The sequence below is a fragment of the Arvicanthis niloticus genome, chromosome 19, assembly GCF_011762505.2.
Source record: "Arvicanthis niloticus isolate mArvNil1 chromosome 19, mArvNil1.pat.X, whole genome shotgun sequence".
NCBI classification, from domain to species: Eukaryota; Metazoa; Chordata; class Mammalia; order Rodentia; family Muridae; genus Arvicanthis; species Arvicanthis niloticus.
This window is the reverse complement of record NC_047676.1, coordinates 36,066,669-36,086,339: the sequence shown is the minus strand read 5'-3', so window position 1 is coordinate 36,086,339 and position 19,671 is coordinate 36,066,669. Positions and strand designations below refer to the sequence as shown.

General features: G+C 36.6%; 1 long non-coding RNA gene across 1 annotated transcript; it reads right to left on the bottom strand.

Annotated features, from left to right (window-relative positions):
• Positions 1-461: 461 nt before the first annotated feature.
• LOC143435129 (uncharacterized) lies at positions 462-19,379 on the bottom strand. Its single transcript, XR_013105133.1, has 3 exons — positions 19,223-19,379; positions 6,783-6,891; positions 462-1,607 (listed from the first exon to the last, which is right to left on the bottom strand). It is a non-coding gene; the product is annotated as an uncharacterized LOC143435129 (long non-coding RNA).
• Positions 19,380-19,671: the final 292 nt, after the last annotated feature.

The window sequence follows — 19,671 nt, the reverse complement described above, 5'->3', positions numbered from 1 at the left end:
AGAGACAGACTAAGGGTTACAGTCTGTCCTGAGCCAGAACAGTCCATCTCTTGTGAGCCGTCTTAGTCACAGTCTCTGGAAAGTCTGGTTTAACCTTGATAAGCCAAAGTGTTCAGAGAATTATACAGTTATTTAGATATAGTAAATAGGGCAGTCATGTAAGATAGTGGAGTTGGAAGCAATGCTAAGGAAAAAAATTTAAAAACTATTTCAGCTATGCATGAGGGGCTCAGCCTAGATCCACTGCATTGAGAGTAAAAGACTGAAATGCTGTATCGTAATCAAAAGTACTGCAACAGACATTAGGCCAGACACTCTGGATTAAAATCCTAGCCTGAAGCTTATCAGCTTGGTGTCTTAGTATCGTCATCATAAAATGCAGATAGTCCTTGGTACCTACCTCACAGGGTTTCCATGACGATTAAACAGATAATGTGCCCATCATTACACAGGCTAAATCTATGTAAAGTGGAAGTGTGGAATGGAAGCTATGTATTCATTATTATATCAATACATTAAGTAGTCAAAGCTGGCAAACTTGGAGGCCTCTTTCAATGCTTGAAAATAAATCGAATTCCTTCATTTGTGCGAAAACATTTTTCTTTCCACATTTCTACAGTTTCTGAGGTAGAAAACTATCATAGAATCAATGAGGTTTTCCACTAGCTTTGATTTTCCTTCCACTTAATCTAATAAATTAGATCCTTTTCATATACTAGTCTTATTGAATTGAACAAATTAAAACTGGTTTTAAATATTTTGCAATTTAGCTATTGCCATTTCAGGCATATAATCCTAGCACTGCTATCAAGTCTGTCAACTACTCTCAATAAAAAGCACGGCCAAGGTCATAGAGTTTTCTGTAATAAGTTGCGTTTGTTATTCTCCCGAATCAGATAAATCTCATTAAATATATGTTTATGTAAATGTACACACCGATTTATTGCAGTGGAGATGGCGCTTCATGGAATGAAAATGTATCTCCATACATATTCTCAATGTTTTTGTGAAAGAATGATTAACTCTCCATATGTAATCTTAACACTTAACGCTTTTTAACCTTCTCGCTTTAACTTATTTGCCTTTGAAATAAATGAACATCGTTTAAATTGCAAAACCAGACGTTTTCTTCGTTTAGGACTTCAGGAGCCAACACTGCATAGTAAATACAACAACAGCACGTTCCCTTCTACTACTTCATAAACTACATGTTTGGAAGCACAAATTTAGGAAGCAGGTTAATGTCTGAGAGAAGGAGTCGCCCAAGTGATAGGGTTTGGCACATCAGGTTTTGGACAGCAAGCAGCTGCTTGGAAGCGTCAGCAATGCTAACCCAATTGTTGTGCTATTAAAGGAAGGAGGGAATTTTCAGAAACCCTGACTTCATTTAAGTTACAAAGTTTAGTGAACTTCAGTTCACATTAAGGTCTCCAAAGAACAGGAAGAGTCCAAATTTCTGCCACCGAAGGTTGGAGAAGCCTGGTGACATTAATAAATTCCAGATCCCCAGGCCAAACAACTGGGGTCTTCCTTATCCACTATCCCACAGGGTGAATTTGTTGAAGTGTTTCATCTCTTCTCCTCTCCTCTTCATCTCTGATCTGCAGCTGGGGAACAGGAAAAGAAAATAGGAGTTAGAAGCTTCCAGAAATTACAGTTCTAATTTAGCATTAGCAGGAATTTGTAAACTGCCACTTAGTAGATAAAACCAAGAGCTACTAACTACAAACATAACCAAACAGTAACGTCTGTGACTGTTTAATGGAGATCTTGATTGGAAACACAGAAGCCAAGAGTCTTTACTGGAAAGGGGGGAGCAATAACATGTTCTGAGGAGAAAAAAATAGGGCTCACACACAAAACAAGCCTTCCAGAAGTGAAAAAGATGTGATCAGGTGCTGAAGAAGTTAAAATTAATACAGTAATTTTTAAACTGTAATATTTTGACCCAGGTATTGACGCTTTGGTTGTAAGTGTTGAAACTGGGTTAGCCTGACATTGAAAAATTGACATAACAATCGCATTACGTAGAAAGGGTAATTTTGCAGGATTATATGTAATTTAGTATATTTCTGACATTTGTCTTTGTCTTAAAATAGAATTTGTTCTTTGGAGTTACATGCATGACCAAATAATCATCCTCATGATATTGCATATTATAACAATGTATTTTGAATAATCATTAGTTTTCTAGGGATGGTCCATGGATTCAAAAGTAATTTGTTCCTGGAAATAGTTCAAGAGTAAATCCCAGAAAAATTAAAGATAAGTTACAGATATTACAGGAGCACAAATGCTTCATGATACTTAGGAAATATTGTTTATCAATTTCTTACTGATAATCAATGTAAGGGCAAAGACAATTATCCATTTTTAAAAGATAATAATCTATTCCATGCTATCCAGGAATCCAGCACTAAATTTTCAACCAATTAAACAAAAATAAAAACCACAGCCCCTCAGCTAGGCTGGTTACAGTTCAAGTGCTCAACACAACAACAAAATGTGGTTAGAAACTAGTGTGTTCTGACATATATGCATAAATCATTTTGCCTTTGTAAAAAATTCTGGGACAGTACTTGTAAGTCAAAGGTGTTCTGAGTATTATATATTTAGAAAAACTATAATTCCAATAAAAACATGTTTCTTTTTTCAAAGATTTTTCATAATAATAATAATGTTAAAGTATATAATTACTATACTCAAATTGAGCAACTCTTTTTTTGAATGTAACTTCCCCTTTTTATGTGCAGAAGCAGATTTTAAGTGATTAAGTACTGGTAGAATATACATCGGTAAAACTTAAAAACATCGAATTTCAAGATTGCAACAAAAAATTAAGTTCTTTTCCTAGTCAGATTATTCTAAAACATAAAATAGATTAAGCCTAAATATAATATATATGGTATGGAAACTACTATTTGTTAATTAAAATTAATATCATACAAAGACTAAATATTCACCAATTAATTTGCTTGATTATTTTTTACTGTAAAAACGCCTGCACTGAATTGTGTCAGATACTCAAAAAGACTAATTCTTACAGCATTTTTACACAAAACAGATGAACACAAACTAGTCAAAGAAACTGCTAAAAGTGCATGTTTTTGTATTATAGACACTATCAACGTTGTTCTATCTGTTGAACCCTGAGAGTTTCGTGGATGGTATCGGAGATTTCCACTTTTAACTTTTAAAAGCTATTGGATCTAATTTCTCTCTTAAGACAATAACTCACTCAAAGAGCTATGTATAAAAATATGTGCACACATATAAATGTAAGCACTTCCACAGATAGCATTTAAAGGGAACAGTTTCTTTGAGCATGGTTAGTAGTAATTAAACCAATGGTCACTGAGTGTATAAGGACCTGAACTGATGCAGTAACACAGCATCCTTGGACCATCATAGGAGAAATGGACAGATTGCTTAGTGCTTTGAGATATTAGACTTGAATTGGCAGGATGTGTTTCCTTAGAATTACACCACTCTAACTACTTTGTTCTCTGTGCAATTAAAACTGTATCATTCTTTTGGTTCTGCCAACATTTTGTGATTTTTTTTCCCTCTTAAATAAAATGTTGCATAAGAAGTAGTCTATTAAATAATCATGCAGTTCCTACAATTAGCCTAAGTTAAAGTACTTCTTTAAGGAAACAAAAGAATACGGTCATACCAGTTTTTTATGTCAGTTTTGGTTACAGCCTTTCATCAACTCAGAACTTCATAGCACTCATCTGATGAGAATGGGAAAACACATGGTCCTTTCCAGTTGCTTTTGTAAGTGGAGAACTTCAGTGCCTTTCTTTGCTGACCAACCAGGAAGCCCTCCATTTACAAACGCGTATTGAATTTATTCTCATATAAAGAGCAATAACACATACATCCACAGGATAGAAACACTCATAATTAGGATAGAAACACTCATATTAATCTTTTGATTAATAGCATGAAAATTGGAAACAAATGTTACATCTTGTGAGAATGAGATAATGCTGCAGAATGGTTTTGAATGATCTTTCTTTTACGGATCTAGTCACAACTGCAAGCAGTGCAATTAAAGTCAGAAAGTCATGGCTGCCTCTAGACGTATTAAAGCTCCATTGTGATTCTACACGTTAATAGGTACACTGAGCTTATTCTCTATCTTGGTTGACACAGATCAGCATTAATATGAGCTCACAAATAAGACAGTGAGGAGCGTGTCCATTTGTGTATATGACTGTGTACACCTGTGTATCTTCCAGAAGAGGCCAGAAGGTTACACCAGGATTTTTTTTTCTGTTATTTTCTACCCTATGTTTGGAGACAGTCTCTCATTGAACCTCTAGCCTTTTAGGTGAAAAGTGGCTGAACAGTGAACTTCAGGGAATCCTCCTGTCTCTGACTCCTAAGTGTTGAGGTGTAGACCATCACATCTTTCCAGAAGGAAAATATATTTAAAGTCCTGACCAAATAACTGTTCACTTGTTTGCTTGTTTGTCTTGCTTTGTTTTTGAGATAGGACCTCATCAAGTAGCCCTTGCTGTCCTGGAACTTACCATGTAGACCAGGCTACCCTCAGACTCAGAGATTCACCTGCCTCTGCCTACCAAGGGCTGGGATTAAAGGCATGTGCCACCATAGCCAGATAAATATTCAGTCAATTATTTGTCTAATATGCACCCAGAACATGGAGGGAGCCATTTGCAATAGTCATTCGTGAAGAGCTGTAAATTACATAGGTTTGGATTGAGAGAGAGTGTGGCTCGATTTGTCTCAGTGTTCTATTTCCAATCTCTGGTCTGAAACCCTGACCATCCTTAAAGAATACAAAATTGGGCTAAACCCCCAAGAAGTTTTGTTCACCTCAATAAAAAATGTGAACTCTTCACTTGGGAACACCTTACAAAAACAGCAACGATTTAAGAAAACATCAGACACTGCACTTAGTTTGAGGTCTAGGTGCTGAAAGGGAAAAAAAAGTTTAGAATGAAGTGGTATAAAAATTCCTCAGGTTTTTTGTTTGTTTGTTTGTTGTTTTTTCACTTTTATTTTTTTACAGTTCAGTCATTACCCTCTCCTGGTCCATCCTTCTACAGTTCCACATCTCATTCCTCTTCTCCCAGCCTCCAAGAGGATGTCCCCACATATTAACCCCAAACCAGGCCTCCCTGCTCCCTGGGGCCTCAAGTCTCTCAAGGGTTAGGTGCATCTTCTCTCACTGAGGCCAGACCCGGCAGTCCTCTGCTGTATATGTGTTGGGGGCCTTGGATGAGCTGGTGTAGGCTGCCTGGTTGGTGGCTCAGTGTCTGAGAGATCTCAGGGGTCCGTGTTAGTTGAGACCGCTGGTTTTTCTATAGGGGTTGCCCTTCTCCTCAGCCTCTTCCAGTCTTTCCCTAAATCAACCACAGGGGTCTCTGACTTCAGTCCAAGTGTCTGTCTCAGTCATCTGTTTGTTGGGCCTCTCAGAGGACAGTCATGCTATGTGACACCTTAAAGGATTTCTGCACAAGGCTCTTCTCTTGCTTTTCATTATCACATATGGCTTATGAGTTCAACCTCAGGCATCAGACATCATCCGGACACGAAAGTATTAAGAAGAAAGCATCTTCATTCCTCAGATACTAATTAACCAAAGCAAATCAGGATTTGACGTATTCATCTATGAGATTTGCTCCACTAAATACAAGTGAATTTAGAGTTAATAATTTATTCATTCACATTGTCGACCCTACACTCTAATGTAACAATACCAGAAAAAAGAAAAGGCTGTCTGAACATACACTTTAGACACCATGAGGAGGAATCACGTGTGTGTGTGTGGGGGGGTGTGATTTAAAACATAGCACACTTATTTTTATCATAAAACTACATGCTAAACTTTATAGGGATATTGTTTAAAAATGTCAAAAGCAAAAACACTGAATACTGTATGTAATCCAGATTGTGAATTCTAAAGGCATAGGGCTCAGGAAGGAGAAAAATTTAAGAATTGTTTGTGTTAGGAGCCATGCAGTCTTCTGGCTTTATTTTACCTTTGAGTACTACACGGATTTAAATATAAGGAAAGCGATTAGTATAGCTGAGGGGTAGAATTTGCCACAAAACCACCAGAGGTTTTTTTTTTGTTGTTGTTGTTGTTATTGTTTTTAATATGTTTTGATTTCTATTAAAATGGCCTGGGCTATGTTGAGTTCTTGTATTGTGCTAATCAATAATGAATCAAGCACTCAAGAATCATTTTACTTGCCTTCCTATTGCATGCTTTTGGATGCGTCTTCCTGTTGCCTGAACTGTCTAGAATAGAACATAGTAAACGGATTTTCCGAGTCTATCTTCATGCCATGTTTAACTGAGAAAGCAAGCAGCTAGTGAAGAGATGCAAACCAAGGATGCCGATGCACTTTCCTTAATAAGATACTGAACACCTAACTATACAACTCACTCTGTAATCAAATAAGCTCAAACCTTATTATTAAAGGCAAGTACTTCCATTAAAAAATTTTAAATAACAGAACTATATATCATACATATTGAAAATATAAACATGATTAAAACTTTATTTTAGGGTTCATTTTTTTGAACAGCTAGCTTAGAACAAAAGGCTTACATGTATTTGAGATTAGATATTAATTTGCAGCCCATAAGTGGCCCTGCTGTGCAATAAGCAATACTTTTTTCCTTCCATCTTGGAAATGTTTGTTTGTTTGTATGTTTAAGCCTTGTTTTCACTGGTTATAATTGCCTTTAGAAGCCGCCCAAATCTCCAGTAGCCATGAGATGCTCAACATGATACTCACCTCAGGCACTCCGTGACCATGACTCCACCCATTTGTTCTCAACGCCTGACATGAAGCAGCTGGCTCCCAGCAGTTCCAAACATCATCACTTGATTTTTCTTGAACCAGGCTTCATATTAAAAAATGCAAATTAGGTAACAGTTTCTAGTTCTACAAAAACAACATCACGATGAGCCTGGCAGCAATTTGTCATAATATGAACAATACCGTCTTGTTTTGGTCTAGGACTTATCTTGGTTTTCAATCAGCCACAGAGGAGATCCTAGTCCTTTGCAGGCAACCATGGTGGTTTTATTTGTTTGTTTGTTTGTTTGTTTAATTGATTTGTGTGGGGATTTTTTTCCCCCTTACTTGATTATTGAAACACACATGAAAACCATCTCAGGCCAAAAGCCATAAAAATAAGACTTTCTTTAGCCGGTGAAATTTTCATCTCATTTTATTATGCTGTCAATGAGCTGCTGAGATTTGCTTGGCTTGTTAACATGATAGCCGACAGATGAGAAGAAATAAAAACTACTGGTCTGTGAAAGCCAAATCAAAGAGCCAGGCTGAAGAGCTGCTCAGGTTACTCAGGTGTGGCCCTCTGGGCCTGGCCAGTGACCCGGCTAATGGTAGGAATGCCTAAGGTTCCGTTTGGATGATCCACGTGCTAAAACACAGTATTCAAATGTCTGCCAAAATGGTTGAGAATTTGCCTTTTCTTTGTAAGCTTTCTACACAATAAACAAAAGACTGGCATTTGATCCAAACCAAACAAAGAAGGAACAGAGAGTGACAATGGGTGGACATATTCAAGACACAGTTCTGAACATGACATTGGAAGAGCTTCAGGATCTGTCACTCTCTGTCCCACATCTTTAGTTGCCGTGGGTATAAACCTACTGCTATTCACTGAAAATACTAATATTTATAAACATTTAACAATACAAATTTCCTAGTCAAAGAGTATTAATTCAGTGGAATATCGGGGGAGATTTGCGGCATTTTCAATGAATGGAATTAAAAAATGGAATTTTATAAATGGAATGACAATATTCTAAAGGAATATTTTCTATGTAGAAGAGCTATTCCTGTATGTAATCAGCACTGAATTCTACAACTAATACTGGCACAAGATCTGCATAGTGGGCATTGAACCATATTACCATCAGCTGATAAAATAAATGCACGAATACTTTTTAGTTGATTGCACCCAAGTATATTTGTTGTATTGCCCTTTTTCATATGCTGTTGGACAGCAAGTTTGTCATTTCCTTGACTTAAAAGATTTTAGTTTTCAAAGTAAAGTTTACTCTGAAAGTTCATGATAACAGCATGCAACTGATCAAATTTCAACATTCAATTATACATGACATGCCATTCATGACTTTCAGGCTAAGAGAACTAGGTGTGAAAAGCCAAGTCATGATTGGTAGTACCATCCAGCATTACAGGGTCACGGTTGTTTGATGACTCTACACAGCAGATTTTTAGTTCATTTATCTAGCATATTAGGTTCCAAAGAAATACAAATCAGCAAGATCAATCAGTAAACATGCATACCAAATTTTAGGGACAATATACCAAATATGATCAATTTTAATTGTTTTTAGGAAAAAGAACAATTTTGAAAAGTAGCAGTAAGATACAATTTCTGGTTCATTAACCATCATGCATTCTATTTTTGATCTAATTAAGAAACTATATTAGTATTTGAATGAATAAAAATAATATCTCTAGAAAATTATTAGCTATGCCCTAATATGTCTCATAAAGGCACATGATTCATAGCCTCAATGTTTAAATGTTTTAAAGATATATTTATTTTATGTGTGAATGTTTTACATGCATATACATATATGTATTTTGTACATGCCTGATAAAAACAGAGGCCAAAAGAGGAATCAGATTCTCTGGAATTGGTGCTATGAACTATCATGTGAGTACTAGAAACTGAACCCAGGCCCTCTACATGAATAGCAAGTGCTTTTCTTTTACCCATTGGACCCAGCCAGTCTCAACCTCAAATTATAAATAACAACTTGTGATATGAAGTAACTGATAGATACCTGCATGTGTTTCTGAAAATGACCTTTGAAATTTTGAGAAATACTATGATGTTATAAAATAAAAGTCACAGATTCAATCCAAATGTCACAAAGGACTATATTCTCATCTCTTTTAAGATACTTCTTATTTTGACAAGCAATAACTAATGAGAAAGTAGACATCTCTCAGCATATCTGTTTGTATACTGCTTCAGTTAGACTCTCCTGTGAGGTGTAATAGGATATAAATGGTTGTTATGAAAAAGGGAAAACTTCGTGTAACATCAACTACATGCCAGAGCTTGACACTTTAGAGTGTCCTGCAACGGTGTTCTGCCACAACATTAGAATGTGAAAGAAGACAGCTACCATTAGTTCTGTTAAGAGTGCCCAAACAAGGGAAAATGGCTTTTTAGGTAATGGGCAGGTTTTCAAAAAACTTCAGAAGGCAGGATTAGTATATATGTTAGTTTTAACTGTCAGTTTGATACAATCTAGAATTACCTGGCAAGGTACAATTAGTGAAGGGCTGTCTAGATCATACTGGCTTGTGGAGATGACTTTAGGGGATTACCTATTTTACATTAATTGATGTTAGAAGGCCCACTGTGGGTGATACCATCCCCTAGGCAGGGATATTGAAGATTATCAGACTAGAGAAAGTGAGATGATCACAAATATGCTTGCACTCACTTAAGTTCCTCTCACATTGACTTTTCTACAATTACAGACTATATGCTGAAACTGAGGTAAAATAAACCCTTTCTTCCATAAGTTGGTTTTTTTTTTTTTCATGGTATTTTAAACAGTAACGTAAGCAAGCAAGCAAGAAAATAAACAAAAACCTGTCTATCCTAAAAGCAAGATGGTATAGAAACATGACTCTGGATGTTTCCGTCTTTGATAGATAAATGATGTTGGGCAAAAAGGAAAATATTTCTGAGATTCAGTTTCTTCCTTTGTATCTTCTGTACAACATGGAGAATGCTCTACTCTAATAGAGTGTCAAGATGAAGACTAAAGGACAGACAGCACCCAGCAGCACCCCAGCATGCTCAGTAATCTAGTAAAAATGTGCTATTATTTTATTTTTACAAGTCTTGTCTGAAGATTGGTCTGAATGGGACCAGGAGTGTCGATAAAAATTTTAACAGCCGCAGTGAAGTATGAGTAAGATCCCAGCCACCTGGCCGGGCAGTGGTGGCGTACGCCTTTAATCCCAGAACTTGGGAGGCAGAGGCAGGCAGATTTCTGAGTTTGAGGCCAGCCTGGACTACAGAGTGAGTTCCAGGACAGCCAGGGCTACACAGAGAAACCCTGTCTCGGGGGAAAAAAATCTTAGCCACCCGCCATCAATATATAAACACATAGTTCCTAGCCTAGCCTATTCAAACTGAGCAGACAACAAACATTGATATTACAGGCATCTAAGAGTATTTGTTCCTAGTGGACAAAGTGATGGTACTCAAACACATTTTTTCTAGATAGCACACACACATACACACACACACACACACACACACACACACAGATGTTAGATTTTTACCCCCCAATCACTTAACTTTGAGTTCAGTCACCTGATGGCTGTGACTTGGAGAAGGAGACTTTGCTATTTTGAACATCTGCTATTGCCGTTAGCATCTGCTATCCAAAAATGGAAAGAACTCAACCCATACAAGAGCTTACAGCTAAACCCTACTAAAATAGACTAACCCCAACTGACTTCTAGGTATTTAGAAGGATGAGACTTGCACATTTTCCTTTCTGGGAAAATATAAAGACTACAGCCTCATGGGAGGAAATATTCTAATATTTTCTGTCAGAGAGTACTGCCCAGATTTTTTTTTTTTTTTTTTTTTTTTTTTTTTTTTTTTTTTTTTTTTTTTTTTTTTTTTTTAGCTTTTGGAGTTGCTCTCAATCTCTGTCTCAAAGATACTGAAGTAAACAATGATTATTATATTGTCATGGAGTTTGGAAGCTTGTTCAAGCACTGGGAAGTGTGAACGTTTTCTCATAATATCCCCCTGTTAACAAACATCTAAAGTCTTTCTATGGCTCATCACTTTCCATTATTGTCATGTATAACTCAATATACGCGGAGCCTTTCAGAACTGAAGCAATTTAAGACAAACTGGTAGTTTATTAAAATTTGACTTGTTACCTGGATAAGTTTCTTAAGAGATATATGGTGTTTAAATGACATAACACAAATATGGAAGACAGGAATCACATAATGAATAATATCATCTTATAATCACTATCAACATTGACAAGATATGAAAGGCATACCTTTGTGTGCTTTTTCTTCACATGAATTTTTCTTCCTTGCACATGCTACATGTCTGCATGGGCTGTTATGACATGACAGGTCTTGATTGACACAACTACAGTGTCTTGATTATTTAACAAGGCAATATTAGAACTATACATTTTGGGTAGCAACATAAAGATTTGAAGAAAGGCATCTAAAGAGAAATAAACCATAAGTGGGGCTGAAGAAATTGCTCAAGAGTGGGGATCACTTGCTCTTCTTGCAGGTGATCAGAGCTTGGTTTCCAGCATCCACATGGTACACATACATGCACATAAATAATGATAAATGTATAAATAAAACAATCTATAAATGTTTGACTTTTAATGGAAACTATAACATAATATCAAGTGAAAAGCTAAGACAAATGCTAAGTAAAACACAGCTTTTGCTCATAATTACACATAAGACAAAAAAACCTTAAGTGATATAGCTTCACTATTTTGTATAAATCTTCAAAAGTCTTTTCTGAATTATTGTTTTAACATCCTGAACCCTTCGGCACAGTTGAATACTGGTGATCTTCGGTGTCTGTTGTGCATTGCGAGCCCAGTTGTACTTCTGAAAGAATGGGTGATCAACCTGTTTTCAGGTTTAAAATTTTAAGGCTTTCTCTGTTGCCCTTCAATCTAACTCAAAATATTTTACCCTATTAATTCAAGTCAAATGTCATTTCAATACACCTAGAGTCATGATTTCTGGCTATGCCAGCTTATCATAAGCAAATCCTCCATCTCCCAGTAGAAACCATTTCAAAATGAAGCAATGTAGACATGAGAACTGTTATTGAACATTTTCTTAAATTATCATTAATTCAGTGATCTATTGTAGTTTGAGTAAACTTTCAAAGACATGCAACAAGACTCTTCTAACCATTCTTTTGGCTTAAGAAACTATGCTCTAGCTTCTCTTCAAATTATATAAATTTATTTCAAAATCCATTTCAATAATGATGCTTTAGTCCAGTTTGAAGTCCAGACTGGTCTTGAACTCATAATAAGATGATCCTTCCTCCTTAGCCTTCAAGTGATGGGATGGCATTGACGAGTACCATACCTAGTTTTATCCACAGTTTAAAAATATTCTGTTTTCTTCACTTGTGTATTTGTTAAAAAAATACAAATGAAATACTTCATTATAGTCAGACTGGCCCTCATAAAGAAATCTGACATCAAAGGTTGAGAGGATATAGAGAAATAAAAAGCTTATTCGTTGCTGGGTGGATTACAAATAGGGTCATTTGGAAATCACTTTTAATTTCTCAAAAAAATTAAAATTATAATTGCATTATGACCCAGCAATTTCACTCCTGGACATACACCCATAAAGCTCCATACCCTACCATAGAGCCCTTTACACTCCCTTAGTTAATATTTTCTTATTCACTACACCAAGAGAATAGAGCCAACTTACATGCCCACCAGCAAGCAAATGGGTAATGAAATACTATTCACCTATAAAAAAATTATATTACAAAATTTTCAGGAAACTGTATGGAGTTGAGAAGTAGAATATTAAGTGAGATCACACAATTTCAATAAGAAAAACAACAGCATGATCTCCTTCTTCTGAGTATCCTATTCTGTTATATGTGGAAGGCGTGGGGGCATATATAAATGTACCCATGCATACAATATGATATTAAGAGAAAGGAGTAAGTTTATATGATGGGGAAGGACAGATGCAGGCAATGGTCACATGGGTTATGATAGACGCTATAAAGCCGAGGATTTTCCAAGTTTTAGCTCTATCCTAGGTTTTCCTTTATTTTATGTATGGCAGATAAGTGAGTTATGAATATCTGACTATGAAAGTATAAAATCCAGTGTGAAGCTCTACAACTTAGCATAACTATTCCAACTTTAAAAAGTCCAGTGGCTTTTATAGATATAGCTAATCTTGATGCATGAAGATTTTTCTGAGGTGGCTCGCAGTAGAGGAATGAAAAAGATAGTGTCTGTGTATTTTTATTATATAAGTAGGTTTGTCTGGAGGCAGGCATTTCTGTCATCGAGGTTTTTTAGATGTGATAGAGTCATCTACAAATTTCTTCAGAGAGAAGGACTCCGGGTTTTTAGGACTCTCCTTTCCCTACTGGATCTTCTTACAGAAACTCTCGACATGATTGTTTTTACTACTACGTCAGAGTAAACCTGCTTACTATACTTACAGAGTGAAACGACTCCATGTTAGCAAAACAGCAAATTACATCATCCAATTCATTCCTTTTTACTTTCTTAAAGTACCTCATGGGTATGTACACAGACAACTAGTTTACTTAAGTCATATCCTTAATGGTCTCTAATAGAAAGGGTCCATTTTCTGCACAACATTGTGAAAAGGTCTGACTTCTCATTTCATGGCCCACTGTAGAAACATATTGGTTCCTTAATGACAGATACAGATGGTGTCCATCTGCCTTCCATTTTTAACCCTAAAAATGGAGGCATAAAGATACTTGAAACACTAGACTTGCAAAATCAGATGCAATCTAACAGCTCAAGAAAAAAAAGCTATTTGATCCATGATTATATTTTTCTATATACTTGGTCTTATGTTACAGGCAAAACAAGGATAACTGTGTACTAAATATAAATTTTATTTGAAGCCCACATTTTTGTTCTATTGCAAGTCATCTAACAAATAACAAAAGTATTATAAACCGATTTTCTACATATTGCTTATTTCACATTGCTATGATGAACACAAGCATCTCAGACATGTTCTGACCTTTAGCTTTAATACATTAGTTCTTTGCACAAGAGAAGTTCAAGTATTTATTAACTGAATATAGCTAAATCCACAAGGAAAAGTCAATGCTTCTGAGACTCTCATCAAACCCTGGCTTCTAGAAGAAAAAAAAAATTATACTGTTTCTTAAGCACAGAAGATGTGATCATATTTATGACTGAAATTCTGTTTTTGCTTTTATTATCACCAGACAGACTATAATATGTCAATTCCCTCTGCAGATACCATGAAGATGTATGGTAGGCTTTAAAAGACATTCCTATGGAAAAGGTTAACTACAAAGATAAGTCATTCAGTAAATAAGATGAATAGGCTTAAACCCTTCAGCATGAAAATAGGAAGCATGAATAAATACTTGAAAAAATTACTTCCATGAGGATAGCATAGAAAGCAAACTATCAATAGAAATCATTTTAATAAGGTAACTAGTAATGTTTTGAATACATTTACTAAAGGCAATAATATACTATTCTTCCATGGATGTAAACATTTGAAATGTCAAATTTCTATACGCACAGTCAAAGAACTATAGACAAGAGTGGTGCTGTATTTAGGTTCATATGTGTGCCTATGCACTGTATGCATTCAGGTTCAAAGTGGATAGAAGTTATTCTTACCTTTCAAAGTTCATTTCAAAAGTATTTGAAGATTGTATTTGGTCCTATATTATTTTGTCATTTTCTAGAACGACATACTTTGTTTTCTTATTTTATAATTCTCTCCCATTCTCAAATACTTACCAAGTAGTAATAAGAATTAATGCATTTAAAAATATAAAGGCTTATTCTTGAAAGTTTTATCCCTGAATTAATTACATAAAATCCATTTGCTCCCAGATTTAATTTTCCCCTTAATTTTTTTTTCCTGAAAACTGATTCAATTTTTCTTAAGTGATATTTTTATCAGTTAAATTTATAAATTTTATATTATAAAATATAAAATACCACATCACACAGACTAATGTATAAATATCAGGATGCTTTGTAATATGAGACACCTAACAAACCACCTAGGTTTTTTTTTTTCCATCAAATCACTAAATATCTGAAATTTCTTTTGTGAACACCAGAAATACAGGAGGAAAGACAAAGCAAAATGACTGAGAACATCTTTTACTGTTGAATAAGACGAAAGTCTATTCCCTGAATATTGTTTCTTTACCGTCTATATGGTTGAGGCACATTAGTTGGAACCAACCCTTTGTAAATGAAGACATTATGTTCCTGAGTTGTGATATAATAGTTTCAAAGCTACAGAAATGAACAGCATATTTGTTTACTGTAGAAGGAATTTATAATCCTAACAAGCCCATATAAAAGACATACAATCCAGGTATTTTATTTACAAGCCGTAAGCCTAGATTGGGAAGATCTAGAACTATACTAACTTACTCCCCACCTATAGAGTCGCTCCCTTGTTACTTGCTGTTCCTTCTGGCCATGTAGTTCTGATCCACAATGGCTTCTTCCTCCTCCATCTTCCTCTTTTCTCTCTCTCTCTACCTGCAACCCCCTTTCTCGAACCTCCAGTCCCAACCTTCTGCCTCCACTGCCCAATCACAGGTTCTAGACTTTTCTTGAGCAGTTAAATTAGGAAGAAGATTCACATGGCATCACTTTGAGTATGTGAAGATCTGCTCTTTGGGGGCAATCACATCCTGAGGAACCAGTATTTAGCATTAGAATACAAGCAGCATTACACCAACCCACTGCAGCTCACTCATGTACTTAAAGTAAGTGTAGGAAGGTCAGGCATGGAACTGTATTCTGATAGAAAACTGGAGAGTGTCTATGTAATATTTTGCTATATAGCTTGTAGCTCCTTGCATAGCCTTTATGTTTAGAAGAGTGCCTGTCATACAGTAAAATGCTATCAAACACCTGCTTAAAATGAAATAAAAATGAGGGGTGGGGGAAGAATAGTTTCTTTAGGAAATACTTATCAATGCATTCTGTAAACAGTACTTCTCATTTTGGTCTTTACGACATTTAACTAATTCCAGAACTTTAAAAACAAATCAGGGCCAACAAGTAATGAACAAAAGCACCTGCCGATAAGCCTGAGCACCTGAGTTTGATCTCAGGTACCCACGTGGTGGAAGGAGAGAACTGAGTCCTGCAAGTTCCGGTCTTACTGTCATGGGCAGGTAAGTTTAAAGCATCACATAAACACCCTCTACTTCAACATGTGATGCTTTTAAAACGTAAGTAATCCAAAACACTCTCTGTCTTCCTCTTTCTAGTATTTTCTTTTGGAAACAATGAAAAGTTAACTATTCACTTAAACATATAAGGAAAAATGATCCTCAATGCCTACTAAATTGTAAAAGTCCTGTAACAAAGCCAAATCAAGGAAGCACTGATAGGAATACATTAAATAAATCATAATTTGTTATTAATATAAATTCAAGTTTTATAGGCAAATGCAGAATTGGCATTCTACATACTCTAGTATGGGTAGGCTTTTCTATTTTGTTAGTTTGCTTTCCTGTATCCTAGAGAATTTGAACTCAGTGTCAGAAATTAATACCTATTTATACGTCTTCCATGCAATGATGTGTTACATCGTAAAGAGGAAAGTTTAAATTGTGGACCAACATCTCCCAATTTGAACTATGAACACTGCCCTAAGAGGCTGAAAAGTGATCCTGTTCTTAGGTATAACTTTATGAAAAAGAAATATTAGGTAAACAGACAAGAAGAGATAGACAGAGAAAAAGACGATAAAGAATTAAAATAAGGAATCAAATCAATATAGAGAGCAACATTTTTATAATAGTGTCATGAAGTAACAAATATACATCTGATGCAATAAACATAAGGAAAAGAGAAGAAAAAAAGGCTAAATGTGAGGGTATGAGGAAGGACAGAATGCAGGTTACAGCTGAGGGAATTCTAATTGTAATTTTGCCATGAGTTTTTTGGGGTTTAGTGGTAGGTAAGTGCATAAGATACATATGATACTTGAAGTGTAACATTTAACATGAAGCTTCACAGCTTTACTCTTTACTCTCAACGCCAATTCTAATTGTATAGAAGTTCTTGAGTTCTGCAGACATTGTGTCGTTCGTGTGGGACATATTTACTTGTTTATTTACAGGGTTTTTTTAATTATAAAGTCTATATGAATTTTTAGAGTAACTAATGGATATGTAGTCGGTCCACCAAAATATTAGCTATTGTTCACTTGTTTTAAAAAAAATTATTGTAATAAGAGGAAACATTTGAATAAGCCACATTTATGAAAAAGGAAAAATTTAACGATAAAGGAAACTTCGTATATAAGGAAAAATACAGCATACATTACAGAGGAAGGCTTTGTGCCAAAGGCACTGAGAAGGATGTGCTCTGAGAGTATTTGATCACGTGAGTCTGGCTCCGGTGTCTGACGTTGACCTTATTGATGGACAAGGCTTTTCAAGGGCCCATGCTTCCCGTTTCTGTGCTGCAATGCCCATGACGCTCTACTAAAGGGACTGTGAGGGCTAAAGAGTTACACTGTTTTAAAAGTTACAGACTTTGAAACAAATGGAGCTTAGCACAACTCTAAGAAGTAACACTAGTAAACTTATTAATTTTCAATGGCAGACTTATACTTGAAATAACATTTAAGAAAACTGCTATGCAGTCAACAAAGGCACAGGTTTAAGTCTATGTTCCTAAACCGTGAGACAGTTCAGTCTCCCCAAAACTAAAGACAACAGGAAGTGAAGCCAGAATTTGATTTAGACAGAACACATACTTCCCAATGAGTAAATACCTATTGAGTATTTACCGATATACTATTTAACTGGTATACTAAAGATGCCTCTATATTTAGGGTAGTTTCTATATCCCAAAGACTCTCCTAGAACTGCACAGTGGTATTAAATGTGGAGCTGGAGACTCCAAGTCTGGTGAGCCTGATCTTCATGGGAACGTTTGTGTGGAGGCTGAAGTGCCATCTGTCAAGAGTGGCTTATCAAAGGAGATGGGGGCCAGATGTCATGAAAGATCGCTGGCAGAGTAAGAATGATCCCTGGCAATCCTGCTGTGTCCTGAAAAGTCAGAATAGAGGACTCACAAGCTTTCTTTTAAATGAAAATTGAATTAATATCATACATATTACAAAAAGCACCCCCAAACAGTTTTTAAATGGCCATTTTGTTGAAACCATAACTGCATTCATTGTAGGCAAGTGTGTCCGAGGGCTTACAATCTATCTATCTGCTCGGCGAGATCTTACCTGTGTTGGTAAGAGTGAGGCGCCAGGCCTCATAACATAAAAACAAACCACAACTGACTTGAAAGCTTTAGACAGACTTAAATTTAGACCAAAAGTCCATCTCTCTGTAGAAGGCATTGAGGTACTATGGAATCATTGCCGTGGTGTAGATACTCAAGGGAAATTCCTCTTACATCAGAAAATCACTTAATGGTATTTAGGCTACTTCCCCCAGCCAGCTCTGCTCTGCCTGAAGGACCCGACTATTCTCTCTTCTTTTTCAGAAGCTGAAAAAGGCCAGTGTGTAAAATCTACCAGTCAGAAGTGGCTAAATCCATGCTGAGAGAGTTCTACCATCTGTTAGCTGTCTCTTTCTCTTCACCACTATGAACTCATGGGAAGAAAGTTGTGTGTGTGTGTGTGTGTGTGTGTGTGTGTGTGTGCGCGTGTGCGTGTGCGCGTGCGCGTGCGCGTGCGCGTGCGCGTGCGCGTGCGCGTGTGCGTGCGCGTGTGCGTGCGCGCGCGCGTGTGGTGTTTGCGCACGTGTGGTGTTTGCGCGCGTGTATGTTCAAAGCCAAAGGAGAATGAACTTTCAAATTAAATACCCTCAGAAACAAATTTACCCACTTGAGCTTTGCCACGGCCCGGGGCAACTAAAAACCAAAACAGGATGTTTTGCTAAAAGGAGCGGCCAGTTTACCTTACTGTCTCATTATAGAGAACCACCACCCACCTGGGAGGGCACTGTCTTACTCCAGAGGAAGAGTAATTAAGATTCAATTTAGGTCACTTAAATCTCCAAGTTCAAAAGTCCTTCCAAAACTCTTAATAGTTCTCAGGGCTCTCTGACAACTGTTATGTACGATTTCTAATTTTTTTTCCATGTCCTTCGAAACTGCCTCCACCCTATAAAATGCTCTTTCGTCATCTGCTTAAGAACGATCTCGAGAGCTAGCATTTCATTCGAGAAGATGCTGTGTCAGGGCTCAGAAATGCTCCTAGTGTGACGTTTAACCATCCGGGCTGCTTTGAACTAGAAAAGAAGGCTCAAGTTCGCTTTGACACCCCCACCCTCCCAGCCCCTAACCCTGGTCTGGAACAGTCTGTTCCAAAATTCAGGAAGAGTGTCTCTGAAAGCCTCTTACCTGACTCAGTACTTCTAGAAGCCTGCGGTGGTCACGAGAGTCCTCTCTGTAATCTCATCGCAAAGTAACGGTTCCTTCAAAAAAAGAGATTGAAAGTGAAACACCCCACTCCAAACCTCAGGAAACCTTTGTCCCTGCTCGCTGTATACTCTTTGGACTCATTCGTCTCCGCTAAAAAAAAAAAATCATTTACTAAAATTGCCTCCAGTCTCGACTTTCTTTTTGCTTAAGAAGGCTGTGCACACTTTGCAATCTCACTGGGTTAATGAGTACCCTGTGTCACCCGTGTACTCGAGATTCTGAACTCCAGTATCTCATCTCCTGTTAGCCTGTCCATTGTTAGTTTGTTCCAAAAGACCCAAAGACCCAATTACGAACTCTTCACAGGGGAGAAAGGTTATGTCGCACCGTCTAAAAACAACAATCAGGGCCTGCTATGCTTCTTGGTG